Here is a 14,711-nt window from a genome sequence, read left to right as displayed (position 1 = left end):
CTAGGGCTGTGTATTCTGAAATACTTAATTAGGCTCCTTCATTGCATAGCAATTTTCACTCCTGGTCAGATTTTGCACCCCTGTTCTTTTCATTTATTTACATACTGAATCTTTCAAATACAAGTTCAGGGTTACTCACTACAGTGAGAATTGGTGGGAATGCAAAGTGAATTTTACAATTCAGACCAAAGTAACTGATTTAGAAACATTCTCCAAGTGAATTATGTGTTCATTAAGGCTATTTTGCCCATAATACTTTGAATTCTTGTCAGTTCTCACTGGAGTGAAAAAAACCCTGTATAGGAGAGAATCCCAGTCGCGGCTGGTCACTAAAATCTGAACTATAGTGAATTAAAATCCAAATAACACAATTTAGGCTAAAGAAATATTCTCCAATTTGGCTATAGCAATAGATTTGGTGATTTTAGCCTCAATTCTGCCATTTAGTTTCAATTCACTTAAATTTAAAGTTTAGTGAATAAACCCCTTTATAAACTAAACAGAAATAAAATTGATCAAATAAAGTAGAACAAAACCATATCAATAAAGAGGGGGGTAACCGGCACAGTCCTCCCCTCTTTAATATAAATGTCTTTCCTTTTTAGTGACTTTTTATATTTTGTTGCACTGAGTGAGGGTTTTTGTTCCAGATTAATTGCTAAAAGGTAACCCCATAACCATGGCTGGCAATCTTGATTTTTAAAATATATATTTACGTCTTTTAAATTGAAAAAGTAAAATGTATTAAAATTATACAGCTGCATATGTATGTACATATATGTGTGCCTGTTTCTACTTGTAATATATTGTGTTTGAATATATGAATATATGTGAACGTAGGGTGTGTAAATGCATGCAGGGCTAAAATAATGTTAGAAGTGGTTAGGGTAAAGGACAGATTAAGATTATATAGGGGTTCATGTCAGAGTTTCATTTGAAAATGATTAACCCCTTAAGGACCAAACTTCTGGAATAAAATGGAATTATGACATGTCACACATGTCATATGTCCTTAAGGGGTTAAAAGCGTGAGAGCGGTTGTAGTATAAGGGGTGTTTAGAATGAATGATTTAGGGTTAGAGTCGTGTTAGGTTTAGTTATGGGATACATGGTGTGTTTAACCCTTAAGGACACATGACATGTGTGACATGTCATGATTCCCTTTTATTCCAGAAGTTTGGTCCTTAAGGGGTTAAAGGGATTCCCTGTAGTGCCCCTCCCCTACAGTGACTTAACGGAGTCCAGCACCGATGTACCTCGACGCTGGTCATGCTCTGCTTACCCTACTCCCCCGCCGATGTCAGCCGGCGGGGGAGACCTAATGCGCATGCGCGGCAATGGCCACGCATGCGCATTAGACCTCCCCATAGGAAAGCATTATTCAATGCTTTCCTATGGGGATTTCGCCTATGCTGGAGGTCCTCACATAGCGTGAGTAGGTCCAGCGTCGCTTAAAACAGCCACTAGAGGAGGACTTAACCCTGCAAGGTAATTATTGCAGTTTATGAAAACTGCAATAATTACACTTGCAGGGTTAAGGGTAGTGGGAGTTGGCAGCCAGACCACTCCAATGGGCAGAAGTGGTCTGGGTGCCTGGAGTATCCCTTTAACTCTAGGAGGACTTAAAGCTAGATTTATGGTAAAGTTGTTGTTTTTTCAGGTTTAGGCTTTGAGTGCTTACATTTGGAACTAAGGAAAAAGTGTGTCTAGGTTTTGGAAGGAGTCAAATGTAAAGTTAGGGGAAAAGGGATGCGTAGGTAGGACACATACCTGTGGAGTTTGAAGGGTTATTATTATACAAACTACTAAACCTCCTATGGTTGGTAATGGATTGCTGGTAGAAATGGAGGAACTGTTAGAAAACTTGAAACACTCACTGGACAGGTGCCTATGTAATGGGAAATCTTGCCCTGACCACTTCATTATTCAAACCAGGATTCAACTGTCCCTCGTCCTTTCTCTCTGGAAATGGAGTCTATATTATTCTAATTGTTAAGAGTATATTCTATTTTTTTAAGAGTATATCTGCCTTTTCCAAAAGGGGCCTCTGGTCAACACAGTGGTGTGGGTCCTAAGGTCATAAAGTCTGCAGACATGTAAAACACTAACATCTAGCGCCCTGTCATTCAGGAGAACCATTCTACTCTAACAGTTTTACTCGTTCTGGACTCATTCTATACTAAATACTTTTCTCTTTTAACTTTTTTAAAAAGGGGGGTGAAGGGTAGAGTGCGGCAACAACGAGAAGGCATGTTAAACTGATTATTGCTTGCGCGCAACATCTCAATGTTGCTAAATGTCAACAGATTTTAATATGTAACTGTAACACCACTCTCATCTCTTGAATGTACTGAGACTTTACTGGAAAATGTGTTGTTTGCCTCTCTGCCTGATTGCCTATTCATAAATAAAAAAAAAAAAAAAAAAAAAACAGGAGACTACCATTTTATAATAAGGTATTTTCTGACCCAATTGTTGTCATGTAAACTACATCGTAAGGGTGTTTAACCTAAACTATATATAAAAATTTAATGTGCTTTGCATTTTTACATTTTCTATTTAAATTGAAAAGTGTAAGCGTAACTGAAAATATTCTAAATCTCGAACCAAATAGCTTTTTGACCGAAATGCCAATAATGTTTTTTTTCCATTGTGGGTAGTGTTTTTTGTTTTGTTTTTTTCGCATGTCAGAGCACATACACATTCAAACCATATTTCCTGAAACTGCTTTCAGTATTGACATTTCACTTGTGTGTGTACTTTTTGCAAGAAACCTTTTTCGTTTTATATTTACATATGTGGAGCAAAACCGTGTCATTACTAACGTTCCCTGACTAACCTTGGCAGTATATACTACAGGAGCAACACACAACTGATAAGATGATAAAAACAAACAAACACAATTCTATAAAAACATCTCTTCATGTAACTTTTAGTCCTTTTCCCTCTCATCAACAGCAGGAGGATATAAGCTGCTTTATCAGTCCAAGATTATATATTTATCTTCAAGGGGTCACTATCTCTGAAGAGGCCCAACAAGAAAATTTACATTATCTTTCTGTGAAGACTCAGCACATAGCAACTGTTTTTGTATCTCTCTTCCACTAACCTACATCTCTCCTTGAAGGGACACAGTTGACAAGAAATGATTTAATGTAATTTGTGTAGATAATACACTATGAAAGTAAAAAATGTATAATAACTTTGTTCTGAAAGCTGACACTTTTGAACAAAAAAGTGTAAAAGCAAGTGGACTCCTTCCTTAGCAAGAAGAGGCTCTATCAATTAACAGCCTTTAATTTTGGTGTATGAGTTAACTAGCTTATCTTTCAGCATACGGAGGTACTAAAAAGACACAAGAGATTTTGTTGTGCTTCTACTGTGTAGAGCACACATCACTGTGGCCCGATAGCATGACTAGGCATCATTTAATAAAGTCAGTGCTGAGAGGAAGTGACAGCAGGTCACTTCCTCCCAGCTAAAACAGAGCACTGCGTGGGAGAAAAGCATAGGAGGAGGAGCGAGAACCTCTGACTCCCAACAGCCTCAGAGAGCCCACAGGACCACAGGGAAGCCACCTAACTGCACCCTAAAGGTAGGAAAAAAATGCCTTGTATACATTTTGCATGCCTGTCTGTATGTGTATCTTTGTGTCTCTGTGTTTCTGTGTGTCTGTCTGTGTATTTCTTTTTCTGTCTATCTGTTTTAGTATGTCAGTGTATGTGCATGGGTGTCAGTGTGTGCCCCTGTGTGTGTCTGTGCATCTGTATGTGTGTCAGGGTTTGTATCTGTGAGTGTCATTCTGTGTATCTGAATGTGTGTCAATTTGTGTATCTATGTATATGTATGTGTATTAATGTGTATCTGTATATCTGCGTGTGTGTCAATGTGTGCCACTGTGGGTATGTATCTGCATGTGTGGTATTGTGTGTGTGTGCATCTGTATGTGTGTTTGTTAGTATGTGTGTGTGTCTTTATCTTTATTTGCATTAGTGTGTCTGTGTATCTGCATTTGTGAATCTGTGTATCTGTATGTATGTCAGTGTGTATCTGGATCTGTGTCAGTGTGTCTGTGTATCTTCATGTCTGTACCTGTGTATGTGTGTATCTGTATGTATGTCAGTGTGTATCTGGATCTGTGTCAGCGTGTCTGTGTATCTTCATGTCTGTACCTGTGTATGTGTGTATCTGTATGTGTATCTGCATGTGTGTCTGCATCTGAATGTGTGTTTGTATGTGTGTGTGACTGTCTATATGTGCATACATCTCAGCATTCAAACACCACTATTACACACAAATGAACCCATGCATTCAAATTTCAACACTACATACAGACACACCCCTACATTCAAAAATAAACACTACACACAAGTAAACCACAGCTTTTAAATGGCTACAGTGCATAAAAAAACACGACACTACACACATGCTCCTACATTCACACACACATACTCCACACAAAAACATACTTGCATTCAAACACTGCTCAGTGCTAAATAAAGTGTAGAGACTACATAAAATATTGGGCAGTGAGCAAATAGGGCTAATTGGGCAAGAAAAAAAATCATCCCAACAGTACACAAAAAGTTCTCATCCACTATATTCGATCCAGAAGCATACATGTTTTGACTTCTGTATGGAGTCTTCTTCAGTGCTCATAATCATAAGGAGAGACCAGGAGGGTCAAGTGGAGGGTGAGAAAGGGGGGTTGAGATATACATGGGGTAGAATATTTTTGCTAAGGGTAGCAACTGTCACGATTCGGGGAACCCAACACACTAACACACACACAGACACACACACAGAAAGTGTGCAGTACCGGTCCTTAGAGTGGCCGGGTTGAGCACACACAGAATAGTCAGGAGACAAGCCGAGTAAGGGGAACCAGAAAACAGAATAACGAGAAACAAGCCGAGGTCAAAGGGTAGGAGAAAGTCACAAAGTCAGTATAACAAGCCAGAGAGTACGTAACCAGAAAGCACACGTTCAGAATCAATACTATAAAGCAAAGACCACAACAGGGCAGGGAGGAACAGGAAAGGTAAGTATTTAAACCAGAAGGTTAATTCTGATTGGATAATTTCCAATCAGAATTAACAATCACACGTGGGAGATATCTATACCTCCCACTGTGATTGAGGCACTGTGCCTTTAACGCCGGGTCAGGTGACTGACCCCGGCGTGTAACAAATTGGGTGGTCTCCCAGCGTGCAGCGTCATGCATGCTGCCGCTGGGGTACTTGGAGGAAGACGCGGGCGGCATCCGTGGCTGGGAGGATGCCGCCCGCCGAACACATGGCAGGAAGGCGTCCGCGGACGGCTGGAGGGTGAGTGCCGCGAGCGGACTGCAGCCTCCCCTCGCAGCCGCCCGCGGGATCCTGACAGCAACATTCTATTCATTGACCGTGTTTTTTTCCATCAATATATGATTTTACTGTCTGTCAATTTTTTGTTTTAGTTTAGAACTCCTGATTCAAATCAGGAGACTATTTAATGGCTTAGCATTACTCGCATGTAATGCCTTGTCACGGTGCTGTTTTGTTAACATATTTGAAATATATATGTTTGGAAATAGCTCTTGTTTTTAAACCCCAAGGGTAAATTATATTTGCCGAGGAGTTATATAATATGATGAAAAACTTATGCACAGTGTCACTAACTCATATTAATCACAATTCTGAATATGACAAGTGCCCTGGCACTCCCAACACTCTACACCTGAAACACTCATGGGTCCTCACTCAACTCAAGGAAGTCAACTACTGGTGGGCAAATCAGTAGCTTTTACTTAAATTGCTCAAGTGATGATGGCTACTCCTTCAAATAAGATTCCAGCCCCTGTAAACAAATTTGTTCTATGTCAAAAAAGGATACAATAAAAACCACAAACATATTTCATGTTAAACGGGATATGGGACATAAAACAAATATATCACATCTAATAAAAGGCAAGAATAGTAAACACTTAACAATAATTTGTTTAGTTAGACTTTGACTCTAATACGCCAAAAATAAGATTTTATTCGGAACTTGTGCAGATAGGAAAAGAGTCTAAAAGAGCTGAAAGGACATAATATTGATTGAATGTATATGGTCCTATATCATCTGAATATTTTAGAATTAAATGTACACCGCAATGTTTCAGGCAGAAGAGCCAACCTGCTGTTGGCAGAGAAAGAAACACGATTTTCTTAAAGTGGTAGGAGGTGTTAAATAAATTATTGATGTTTATGAAGATTCAAATAATGAACACTACAGTGAAATACAGGCAAAATTAAAGGGCCCCAATCAGTCATGCCCCAATCAGCTTATGTTCATTAGATTAAGCATACAATATTTTCTATATACATTGTGCTAGCAGTTTTGAAGCAAGTGAATAGTTAAAAGGACACTATAGTCACCAGAACAACTACAGTTTATTGAATTTGTTTTGGTAAGTAGAGTCATTAACTTCAGGCTTTTTGTTGTAAAAACTGTCTTTTCAGAGAAAATGCAGTGTTTACATTACAGCCTAGTGATAACTTCACTGGCCACTCCTCAGATGGCTGTTAGAGATCCTTCCTGGGTCATGGCTGCCTAAAATGCTTCCAAACATTCAGTATCTCCTCCCTCTGCATGCAGACACTGAACTTTCCTCATAGAGATTCATTGATTCAATTCATCCCTATAAGGAGATGCTGATTGGCCAGGGCTGTGTTTGAATCATGCTGGCTCTGCCCCAATCTGCCTCCTTGTCAGTCTCAGCCAATCCTATGGGGAAGCATTGGTATTGGATCAGGCCACCACTTCTGATGATGTCAGCAGACAGCTTGTTTTTCTGAGGCAAACAGCATGCAGATCTACAGCTTCAGGCTTGAATACAGGAAGATTTTGCTATATTTATGGAGGCATGAGGGGCCCAGGGGGGCTAGATGGTGGTTTTAACACTATAGGGTCAGGAATACATGTTTGTATTCCTGACCCTATAGTGATCCTTTAAGGAGAAAAAAATATTTTAAAATAGGTTTTTCAACCAGCTGTTATTTGACTGAAAATATAGGGCAAAAATACCCTCTGCTGACTAAAAAGGGAGATCAAAAAAGACCCTCTGCTCTCCAGCCATCTCAACCACAGCGTATGCACTGTGGCTGCTATGGAAACTACTAGTGACAGCTAGGGAGTATAGGTACAGAGTGATGTGACGTCACTGACAGGTTTTGCTTTGCTTAGAGATGTGTCCCAAGCAGGGGAAATAAAAAAAGGCTGCGGGCGGACCTGAGGCACAGGACGGCCACGAGGTTGGTGTTTCATGAAAAATAACACCCATCAAGCTGCGCTGGAACAGTTTAAAAGTGAGTAAATCTTTGTTTTACATCGACTACACCATGTATATTTTTGATATATGGTGTATTCAATGTATATGGGAGCAATGTCAAGTAAGTATTTCTTTTCTTTCATAACAGACTGACATTAACAAAAAAAGTAATTGAGAATATTGAAATATATTAACAAGAAGAATATGGTAGGAAATGGCAGTATGCGAAAATTGAGCAGTAGAAGGCTGGCAAATTGCTGGGGCAAGTATTAACAAATGGCTTGTGTTTGTGCATGAACTCAAAAAACCTATGGTACTACATATAGAGCATGACATAAATGGATTTGGCAGATGAAGACTGCTGGAGTTGCAAGGCATGACATATCCATCCAGCATGATATGCACGACATGATAGAGAAATAGATGTCGATCTGTACATGCCTAAGAGACACAGGCTCATTTTCGCATGACACAACTGACATTAATAACAAACTGTATGCGCTATGAATGCCACTTCTTTAGATTTCAAGCTCATGGGCAATCTAACGAGGCATTTTTAATAAAAGAGTTTAAATGGTTAGATCTCAGCTCATGAGCAGGGCCCTCTTTACCTTTTGTATTGGTCTGAGTATATAATATGGTTTCTTTCCCCACTTGTACAGCGTTGCAGAATATATTGGTGCTTTATAAATGCCAGTCATAAATAAAATAAATGAGCACAGTCTCATTCAATGCCAGATTAACATAGGGGCTAATGTAGCTGAAGCTCCAGACCCATGCACATATAGAAAACCTGGGCAACAGATATAGCAACATTTCGGCTCAATGTATGGGCCTTTATCTAGCCTTTATTAATTGAGGCATGATAAAGGCTCATATATGAAGCCAACACTTTGCTGTACCTGTTCATGAAATAAATTCAGATTTTTTTTCATACAACCCTGTTTGCCCGGGTCTTCTATTGCAATTGACTTGTTGGGAAATCGCCCCTCTCGCCTTGGTGACCCAAGTGGATTATATCCTGATTAGTAAAGCGTGTACATTTCCAATTTTGTGTAAAAAACCTGCCCACATGCTTATGGAATAGGCACATTTATACTTAAAACAAAAATGTTTTACTACTCTTCTTTTGCTTTGGCTCTTTAATGTTGAGCAGAGAGAATTAAGTAAGGGAATATGGGCGGGGTGAAGGGGAACAAAAATGTGACACTGTGCAAATGCCATTGCCACGTCTATCTCAGTGTGGCATGTCCCCTTTCTGCTTCATTTACTACATCATACTTAAGACAGACACTTTATGTAGGTCCCTGGACTATTGTTATGTTTTAGTCATCCTGTGCCCATTATAGGGACAGAATGTGTGTAATGTAATTGTTTAGTATTACACAGGCCCGGACTGGCCATCGGGCATACCGGGCAAATGCGAACGCCGGCCCTGCTGTGTGTCTCCATGGGCCGGTGGGGAGATCAAAGATCTCCCTCACCGGCCCAGAGACACTGACAGGCGGCCGCCGGCAGGAGAGGGTGTGAGGGAGGAAGGCAGGAGAGAGGACCGGCGGAGCTCTAGCCAGCAGCTCCGCCGGGTCCTCTCGCGAGGTCTGAGCGTTGCCGCGGTTACCGAGAGTGCGAGAGTCTTGCGAGAGTGAACTCTAGCCTTCAGGCTAAAGTTCACTCTCACCACTGGACCACCAGGGAAGGAAGCTGCACGGCACCCCCTCACCCCCCAGGCAGAACGGATCCCCCCCCCTCCCAGGCTAAAGGTAACAAGGGAGGGGGGGGGGGGATATAACTTTTTTTTTTTTTTTATTAATAAAAAATATATATTTAAATGTAAATAAAATATACATTCACACTCACACACAGCACACAAACACACACAGCACCCTCAGACACACACAGCACCCCCAGACACACACACAGCACCCCCAGACACACACAGCACCCTCAGACACACACAGCACCCTCAGACACGCACAGCACCCCCAGACACACACAGCACCCCCAGACACACACACAGCACCCCCAGACACACACAGCACCCCCCAGACACACACAGCACCCCCAGGCACACACAGCACCCCCAGGCACACACACAGCACCCCAGGCACACACACAGCACCCTCAGACACACACAGCACCCTCAGACACACACACAGCACCCTCAGACACACACAGCACCCTCAGACACACACAGCACCCAAACACACACAGCACCCTCAGACACACACAGCACCCAAACACACACAGCCCCCAAACACACACAGCACCCTCAGACACACACACAGCACCCAAACACACACACAGCACCCTCAGACACACACAGCACCCTCGCTCACACATATACAGCACACTCCCACACACACACACATATATATATATATATATATATATATAATTAAGAATTAATAGGAGCACTCAAAAGGACTTCTTTTCTGTGTTTTTAATGTGGCAAAAGGTTTACATCAAAATGTAACGCATCAAATCATCAAATCGACGTTTCGACCCCTAAGGGTCTTTTTCATATATATATAAAATAACCCTCAGTGAGTTAACAGACAAGGAAAATTAGAAACCTAGAATGTGACGGCACATAAAAACACCCTCACATACAGCACCCCTCTTACATACACACACACTGCGCCCCTCGCGCATACAATATGTCCAAATATATATACACACACACACACACACACTAAAGCACCCCTCACACTGCACCACTACACACATTACGCTCCAGATACACGCTAGATCCCTTACCCTATATGCACTCTTAATCCTCTACACACACACACAATCTCCTATACACACTCTGGGTCCTTTACACAGTAGATCTCCTACACACACACTACATTCCTTGTCAGCAAACACATACAACATTCTCTAAACACACCCTCTCTACAACCCCTACACACACTACGTCACCTATACACACACACTTCAACCCGTATGCACACACTCGCTACATCCCCTAGCCACACATATTACACCACAAACACAAATTGACCTATTTACACAATACAACACCACACTCTACACACACGCAATCCCACAAGCAGGCTCCATACACATGCACCATACACTTTCCTGGCCCTTTTGTCCTCTGGTATCCCACTTGTGGAGACACCAGAGACAATTTAAAAGCAAACTCAGCGCAAGCATGTTATTAAATTTGCTTGCACTGCGCAGAACAAATTCAGGGCCTTTTTCTAATGCCAGAGCTCTTCAGCGGGGCTCTGCGCATTGAACTAACATGCTCACTTTGAGAGGGGCTGTGCTTGTCATTAGTGATGACAAAACACACCCTACCTGGCCCCGCCCCCTTCTTAGGGGGCCGCTCTGATTGAAAAATGCCCGGGCCTAATTTTTTTCCCAGCCCGGCCCTGGTATTACATATTTTGTGTGCATTCCTGTCCTGCTGACGCTTTCTACCAACTACGTGTATTTGGCTGCCGAGCCTGTACATCACGATCTGTTCGTAGCAACTGTTATGTGCACTACCTGAATAGCAAGACTCTGTAATTTTCATATTCAGATAGATTTGCATATTATGGTTTTTGCAGGAAGGCGAGATATTTCTTGTTAGTTTTCTTCCGTATGCCTTTATAAATATGTTATCGTGTTAATATGATTCCATATATGCTTCCCCATATGATCTGTTGTTTTTGTATTAAATTGAGTTTGTCACCATAAGTTTAATGCAATGAACATATGGGCTAGACCTGACTTAAAAAAAAAAAAAAATAATAATAAAAAGCCGAGTGTGTTAATTCCTTTTGGAACTATGTGTCCTGGTTGATTTATTCAGGGATCCCAGTAACAGAGTCTTCCACCACGTTGGCTTGGTCCCTGTATCCTGGGACAAGCTAAAAAGTGAGCTAGGCCTGAGAGCCACAAGTGTTTTTGTAAAGGTAGTAGCTGCTCACAGTCTAGGTAGAGGTTTGGATACCTGCCTGGGAGAGGAGCTGAAGAGGCAGCAGTAGGGGGGTGATACCTGCCTAGAAGAAAAGAGCTGCAGCCTGCTTGCAGACTGTTCTACTTATCAATGGCAGAACTACCTCCAGTGCAGCGAGTGCGACTTCCCTGTGGCCCAGAGCACTAGTGAGTTCCACCACTGAGTTATGCTGCCATTGACCTGTTAGACCCCCTAGACAGTGTTGCGACAGTGCAGAGAAGTGAGTGGTCAGTCGATGGTCCCTGCCTTCTTCTTTCTCTCTCATAAAAGCAGGGTCAGGGCCAACTCAGTCAGCTCTGAGGTCTGACTGAGTAACTATTTGCCTCAGAAGAGGCTTCTGAGTCCCCACAGCTCCACCAGCCCAACACCTGATGAATTGTGTATCACTGTCTTCAGCCAATGAGGGGCTCTTCTTTAAGAATACCAGAGGAAGGGGGAGGAGCTGGAGGAGAGGTGAGGATAGTAATTGAAATCAGTGTTTATTTGTCTGCGTGTCAATGTGTGTGTCTGTCTGTGTGTGTCTGTGTATCTGTGTGTATCTGTCTGTGTGTCAGTGTGTCAGTGTGTGTATCTGCATGAGTGTCAGTGTGTGTGTGTATCTCTATGTGTCAGTGTGTGTACCTGTGTCTATTAGTTTTTATATTTTGCTTTTTATTTTGGCCTGCATCCAATCCCTTCTGTGTTCACATGAATGTGAGCTATTAACTGTTAATTGTTTTAATTACTTTGTATTATCACTTAGCACTTATTTCTGTATAACTTTGATTGTGTTTTATTTCCACGTGTGATTGAATAATTAAACCTCCTAGATGTGTATATATATGGTTTAGTTGACATGTGGTGTTTGCTTGATAAAGAGTAGACCTCTCAGCAGGTTAAAACGTTGCTTTGCCTTTTTGATCCAATAAACCTGCCTGCGGCTTGAATTCCATGAGTGCCTGGTGATTTTTCATTCTGTGTATCTGTCTGGTTCAGTGTGTATCTGTGTGTCAGTGTCTGTGTATTTGTCTGTGTGTCTGTGTATCTGCATGTAAAGGCATGCTTGCATTCAAAGGCCAACACTGCATACAAACATACCCTATATTAACATATAAATACTCCATACACAAACATGCTTACTTTCAAACACACAAACACCATTCATTGTGCTAAACACAATCCTTCAAGGATGATAAAATGGTAGAGCCCCGGTTGGCAAAGCATTGTGGGAGTTGTACGCCAGATGGGGATCTACCTTTTGGACACCCTTGCAATAGGGGGGTCTAAATAAAATCTTGCACCAGGGCCCTTTCTGAGTTAGTTCCACCATTGGAGACAAGCCTACTAAATGATCTTTAAAACACATAAAATGCATAAAACTGACAATTATAGCACATGAAAAATGTAGTTATAATTTAAAAATTATGTATAAGCTAGGGTCAGGGATAGTGTTGTTGAGTGTAAGCCATAATAAACATACTGTAAACCATGTTATCATCAGCTGTGCTCACCATGAATATTATAACAATCATCTATTCCTTGGCAAGTCTTAAAATTAGTTAAATACAACCTCAGACGAACATTGCTTCTCCATTTTGGCTTTATTTTTGTTAAATAAATTATGACATTGTGTAATTAGTTAATTGTTGTTGTTCATCTATGGTTGTATTAACCTAATTTTAAGACCTGCTAAAGAACAGATGATTGGTATTATGTCCTGATATGTAACTATATCCCCCAATTGTTTAGATTGCTACTATAAGATGGTCTTGGGTACAGGGCCAAACTGGCTCACCGGCATACCGGAGAATTTCCTAGTGAGCTACTCTTGTCCTGTGCTGTTTTACTGCGCTAGGTGAGTGGCTCCTCACTGAATTTGGCAGAATCTGAGCAGACGGGTTTGTATTTCTAACACTATAGTATCCCTTTAATATGTGAAGCAATCCATAATTGGGTTGGTATAGATTTTTTTCCAGGATTGCTTTTATTTCCCAGTCCAGCCATGATTAGGTAGTACATCTAAGCAAAAACAATATTTATGTGACACTCACACTGACTGACAGGTTAATTTGAGATCATTGTAAAAGTTACTATGAGACCAGTCTGCAAGTTAATTTTTTAATGGCTTGGCAAGTACTCTGATTTACCAGGATGCCCGTCATATTAATGGACCTGTACTGTATAACTGTGTTGGTAGTAGCAGTGCTCACATAGAAAAGGCAGTGGTGGTCTGCTGCTTTCTGTACATTATTTTCCTGTTACTGCTTCTTTTTGCAAAGTGAGAGATGTAGGGTACCTTTTGGAAAAGATAATGGTGGTGTGAAATTACATTTCGGCAATCTACTTTTTTAGACTTTGCATACAACACCAGAAAGGATCAGCTAGATAGATCCTCATATTTTAAAAGACATGATTGGAAATGTTCTTAGACCCACTAAACTTCAAATCAATAAAATTGTGGGGTCCATCAAACTTGTCGTAGGCTGTATGAGATTGATTCTTTGGAATAGCACTCATAGAAGCTGGAGCAGCCACAATTAGTAGCTTTCAGCCTATCATTAGCCAATTGGTGGGTTAAGGAGACAATGGGGAAATCTTTATCTGAATATTCTAAAATACTTGAAATCATCAGTGGCACCAGCAGGCAGATTTGATTGTGGTTACAATACTTCTCCTTTTCACCACTCTTTACTTTTATATATTTTCCACAATATTCATCGTTAAGTCTAAAACATAAATTCCTTAATTAAATAGTCAGTGCATGCCTATGTATCTCCCCCCACTCACACAGGAGTCAAGCCAGTTCTTCTTTTATTCAAAATTTATTTAAGAGTCAGCAGATCAAGCGGTGCAATGTAAAACCTCCAAATGTGTTAAGTTGTCAGGGCCCCAGTACCAGTCTTACACACCTGGGCTCTCCTCAGTACACGCTGCTGCTCCTTGCTCCTCGCCGCGGCCCCTCTGTTCATTTAGTGCTTTGGGCTACACTGCCCGTGAGGGAAGAGAACCCTCACACATTGAATATCCCTTAGGCGCACGTTATCACATCTAACCCTATCCGCTATGCTCAGTAATACTGTGCTTACTGTGGTGTTAATTTCAGTGGGCCTAAGTTGCTTTATCTGATTATCTGGAACCTAAGCCTCTGCTAGTCTTATCGTCTGTGAACCTACGCAGCCTGTCCTGACCTTTGGCCTTTCCTGACCGCATTTTTGCTTATTCCTTTCGGTACCTTGCTTTGGCTTATTCCTGCCACCTGGGCTCCTCCTGCCAAAATACGTAACACAAGTGAATGTACACACACAGAGCATGGAACATTTTAACAAGAAGATTATCTCTCTGTTGGAGATTGGAAAACAAATTGTCCCCATACCTGAGGATGGGACCATCCCAAATATTTTGTGATTTCTTGATGCTGATGCATTATTACAAGAGGCGATATAGGGGCGGAGTTATCAGCCGAGCTGGAAAGTCGCATAGCACATG

The sequence above is a fragment of the Pelobates fuscus genome, chromosome 1 (genome assembly GCF_036172605.1).
Source record: "Pelobates fuscus isolate aPelFus1 chromosome 1, aPelFus1.pri, whole genome shotgun sequence".
NCBI lineage: Eukaryota > Metazoa > Chordata > Amphibia > Anura > Pelobatidae > Pelobates > Pelobates fuscus.
This window is presented reverse-complemented; position numbering follows the sequence as displayed.